The sequence below is a fragment of the Triticum urartu genome, chromosome 1, assembly GCF_003073215.2.
Source record: "Triticum urartu cultivar G1812 chromosome 1, Tu2.1, whole genome shotgun sequence".
Taxonomy (NCBI): Eukaryota; Viridiplantae; Streptophyta; class Magnoliopsida; order Poales; family Poaceae; genus Triticum; species Triticum urartu.
In genome coordinates this window covers 43695189-43700268 of record NC_053022.1, presented here as the reverse complement: position 1 = coordinate 43700268, position 5080 = coordinate 43695189, and the positions used below count along the sequence as shown (strand labels likewise).

The window sequence follows — 5080 nt, the reverse complement described above, 5'->3', positions numbered from 1 at the left end:
GCAATGTAAGTAGTGAGAAGAAAGTGATGTTAGTAATCCATACGCAAAGATAAACTAATGTGGAGATAGCATAAGACCATTATAAACATAAGTCTGGTACACAAGGCATATAGGTGACACTGAAGGTTTATGATGATGTCCTCATAGGCGGACACACTTTGCCTTGTGCCTGAAGGTGAAGGCATGCATCGTTCATTGGGAAGCTGAGATAGCATTATATACAACAGTAGCAAATAATTCTGCAATATGGATTCCAAATTCATACATAGCTGACATAGGGTTTATAGTGCCTGGACTTATTAGAGTCGTAGTGTATCATCATATAGAATGCAGCATGCAATAAAACCAAAGGATTAGCCAACAATAAAAGAAGACGCTTAATTAGTTCATTACATTTAGTTAAAACTGCTTCTATGAAGCGCGGGACTAAACCATTTAGTTAACACACCAAGAAGTGCCAATAAGGATTAGCGCAGGACTTTGTCATTTATGTGGGTTAGCATAGTATACTACTGGACATGTAGTAAAAGCACCAAGAAGCACCAAGAATCTTCTGGACCAACAACAGCAACAACCAAGAAGCACTCATTTTTCAATTCACAGGGCTAAAAATATATTTATCTGAATGGCACTGACATCAACCTCTTTATCTATCATTACAAGGTCAGTATGCTTGATAGGCCCATTATGAGTCACCCCACGCCCCACGGTAATGCCACAGATGAGACAAAGGACGCACACATCGCTGTAGACATTGGCAAGGCAGGAACCAACAAAATGGTGCTTGCCATCTGCAAGGAGAAAGCAGAATACCAAAAAGGTTAGGAAAAAATATAGAATGATAAAACAAAGAAGAGATGCACCCACTCATTAGAGAAGTGGCATACCCAAAAAATGTGAAGCAAAATAGGCTATCAAGAAAGCATATTGCTGTAGACATTGGCAAGATAGGAACCAACAAAATGCAACAGACTAAAACCAAACTTTATACAGCAGGGAATGATTTACAATAACCTAAAGATTTTGCACAACAAGCAGTAAATAGGTAGTAGATATTAACACCCGTGACATAGGACCAGCATGAAGAAAGAGCATCAGGGTAGAACAGGCGTATAGTCAGTGTAGTCAGCAAAAGATAGGGGGAAGAGAAATTGAAGAACCCAAAAAGAGCATTCATATATGAGGCACTAAGCTGTATGAACCAAAAGACTATTGACATCAGCTAGCAAAGAAATGGCAGTTGGCACCACACATATCGGACGACCACATGAATCAGCTAGAACAGACTGGCCGGCCATAGCGAACAGGGTAAATGGAATAATGCATGTATTGTAAAAGACACCACCAGCATGGATTATAAGAAATGGAGTGGAAGTGCTCAGGAAACACAATGTTCCTGGTCTGAGAATCAGTAGTACCATCTTCATGTTCAATCAGGATTTTCAAAGCCTTTTTTGATGTCACACGCGACACTGCTACATAAAGCTGGCCATGCGTGAACACAGGTGCATTAAAGTATAGACCAACACTGCATAACACAATGGTCAGTACGTCCAGACAACAACTTCTGTCCAAAGGAAGTGGTGAGTGTAACCAAATAATCAGTTTCAGTAGGCTTTCATAAACCTCTCCCCATATGTAATAATAACACTAACCTTAGGTATATCATCGTCACAAGCTAGATCTTCAGTTGAGGTATATCTTCAGTGGCAGTAATACAGACACAACATGCAGGAAGATCCGTGAAGCAACAGAAGAATTACCCAACTGTTTTTACCAGAAACATAAAAGGAATCATGGCATTAGTAAGCAAAGGGAAATTAGTGTGTTGCCTAATAAACAGCAAAATAACGTAGCAAACCAAAAAGGGACCTGCCACCAATTGGTAAAATTTTCTCTGCCTAATTTTAAAAGCGTATGCAACAGATTTGTAGCTATCCCGAGATGCCTAATCTTTAAAACATATGCAGCAGATTTGTAGCTATCCCAAGATGAAAGACAACAAAAAATGGCAGAAATTCTTGCTTCTTGAACAATAAAGGCACATTTATACAATACTTCATGTGTGGCACATATAATCACCACAGAACACAACAACTACTATTAATGCAATTAACAAGCACCAACCATTGGTTCTTTCTAACCAGATCAAGTTAATTGCATGTGAGAATAGCACATCAGTTATGAAAGTAGGATCTTCTGTGTAAAGAGATAACACTAATGAACTAAGGATTCATAAACTGATTGAAGAGAAATAATATTAAAAGAAGCAAGAACTTGTCAATTGATTGAAGGAAAGACAATACAACTGAAATATAGCAGACATACGAATAAAATCCATTTTGTAGCCTAAATTACAAATATAAATATGCCGTCTCCCCAAGAACTATCTAAAGAGGGACATATAAGCACAACCCTGCTAATATATAATTTAGAAGGGGTAAGTGTTCTGAAATAATTAATTCCAGTAGGCCTTCATAAACCTCTCCGCACTAAACCGTCCTTCTATGTGTACGGAGTAACTACCACTTAATACGTGTGTCAACCATGGCTGTAGGCACAATATTCATAATGAGCAGCTACAACTACTACTTGCTGCACACATTTCGCCCACAGCACTAATCCGAAGATGTACTGCCGAAAACAGGGGACACACATGTTTGCCCAAGCAGCAAACAGAAAGCAAATCACCAGGGTAAACATAATCAAACAAGAACATGCTGCAAGAAGCAATCAAGCGTGGCAATGAGAGCACATCTAACCTTGCTGGCTAACGACACAGAAGACGAACAACTTGAACAGGAAGGGAAACAAACAAACAAGAACCTTTCAGCTCACAAGCATTTGATTGGAGATGAGCAAGAAAGACCATACCTCAACAACAACAATAAAAGAAAGAACAACAGTTAGCAAACCCACATGGCTAATCAGTGTATCGTAGATAGCCATGAGGCCACTCTGGCCGACGGCAGCGCATGCCTTCCCATCCAGGTCGAACTATGGGTTCTGCAGATCGGCGAAACTGCAAGCAAGGAGAATTATCAGCACACAAGCACTGACGATAACCAGAGGCAATGACCGTCAGTAAATTGCTGTGAGAAAAAATGGTCTGCAACCTGCTGTTGATGAGCTTTCCGTACTTGAGCCTCTGCCTCGACGCCGACGGCGCGGGAGGCGACCAGAATCACCTCATACCCCTGGAAATTAAGCTCCTTCACCTGAAACAGTTCCACATATTTACCGGTCAACAACTGTCAGAATGATTTTTTTACAGGTTTAGAAAGCTCCTTGGTCAGAAAATTCAGTTACCTGCTCGCAGAGGACTCCGAGCCTGCCGATGGCCAGTCGGCCATTCTGCCGGTGACAACAGCGGTGCCGACCTGGATGCACGAGAAAGTGATTAGATGGACCCGACGAACAAAACACTGATTTACTTAGGGAATAAGCAAACTATTTACTTGTTTTTTTACTTTGCAAGACAACCAAAATTGGCTAAGAAGTTGTAAACTAACTTTAGAAATCTCGTGCTGCCTAAACATATGAAGTAATTCCTCCTCTCCTCTTCACCTCCATTTTTTCACTCAGGAGAAATTCACATGTTTGTCAAGAAACCAAAAGGAATCTAACCCAAGGCAGAAAATAGTTTGCAGCCACACAAGCATTTTATCGAGCAGGTAAGAGCATGGGAAAAGGAGAGAGGCTCACCTAGGAACAAACACAGTGAGCAAACGAACAGCACCCAGATCCTTACCCAAATCACACGCAGAAATTACCCTCTAGACAGGGTGGATCACATCACGACCCTGCATCAAGAAGAGAAAGAGAAGTGAGAACAGGAGGGGTGGATGGAATCAACCACAGAATTAAGCCCTCCCAGCGACCAGAGCCACTACATGGCCACCGAGATGCCGGATGCGCTCCCAAGTCGACCTGTGCCACGCCCCCGTCGCGCCATCCAGCTCGATCTGAGAAACGCCACCGTGGCCGCAAGAAACCAACGGGACGGGAGAGCGGCTAGCAAGAGCCCCACCCTCTCGCCCATGCGCCTCCCCTCGCCGCACCGCTTGCTGCCGCCCAACTCTCCCACCGGCCACGGCGAAGACGGTCCCGCCGCCGGGCAAGCGCCGGTGCCGGGTCGCCGGCCGCAGCTCCGCCTTGTGCCCGGCCTCGTCCGGACGCCGTCGCAAGGGTCCGTGCTCGAGCAACCAGCGGGACGGCTCGGCTAGTCACCACCACACGCTCCCGCGCCAGATGCAGGATGCGGCACGGGCGGCCATAGCTAGGCCTCGTCCGAGAGGGAGAGGAAGGGGCATAGAGGAGGCCGGCGGTGAGGCGAGAGAGGAGGCGGCGGTGGATGGGGAATCAAAGAGAGGGGAGTGAAGTGGGGAACGTGCACTCATGGACCCACCCACCCCGGTACAGAGAACGTGGGGAGAGGAGGACCATCTTTCCTGGAAAGAAACGTCTCTACGACTCTCCCTCACCCGAAACGAGCCACCCATTACACTTACATGTGGGACCAAAAGAGAAGAGAGACAACAACGCAGCGGGGTAAGTGAAGAGCGAGTAGAAAAGCAAAATTACACCCCCACATGACCCACCCCACGCCGCGTCACACGGTACCTGCAGGCAACACAAGCAAGCACACGCCTCCCACACACCCAACACGCTGCCATGCGGGACCATCCTAAAGCAGGGGCCATCAACGCAGCTGGGTATAGACACAACGGATAAAAAAGCAGCGACGTACCATCCACCCACCCATGTCGCGTCGCCTGGTCCGTAGGCACGCACGAGGCGCGCGACCCCAGCCTATCACGCTGTGCGGAAGGAACGGTAAAAAATATTCATCACACCCGGCGCCCCACGCCTTGCCACCCACGTTCACCACTGGCGCACGCGCGCGACAGCTACTGCAGCCGCATTACCCGCTGAATTGGTGGCCCCGCGCACAAGGGTGGCTCAGCCGTCATTCAGTCCAATTCAAGCAACCGACGTATGAAAAAATGGACGTAGGGATGTTTGCCAGCGAGATTAAAAGGACAACCAGATACAGCACAGGGTAAAATGTGCGCGCCGG

At 46.1% G+C, this 5080-nt stretch overlaps 1 long non-coding RNA gene across 6 annotated transcripts; it reads right to left on the bottom strand.

Moving 5' to 3' along the window:
- Window positions 1–519: 519 nt before the first annotated feature.
- On the bottom strand, window positions 520–4411 carry LOC125545731. Of its 6 annotated transcripts, XR_007300200.1 has the most exons (7): window positions 3931–4411; window positions 3706–3803; window positions 3310–3380; window positions 3117–3218; window positions 1656–3022; window positions 1419–1528; window positions 520–791 (listed from the first exon to the last, which is right to left on the bottom strand). It is a non-coding gene; the product is annotated as an uncharacterized LOC125545731 (long non-coding RNA). The 6 variants fall into 6 exon arrangements; XR_007300197.1 differs by having other exon boundaries at window positions 1419–3022; XR_007300199.1 differs by having other exon boundaries at window positions 520–1528.
- Window positions 4412–5080: the final 669 nt, after the last annotated feature.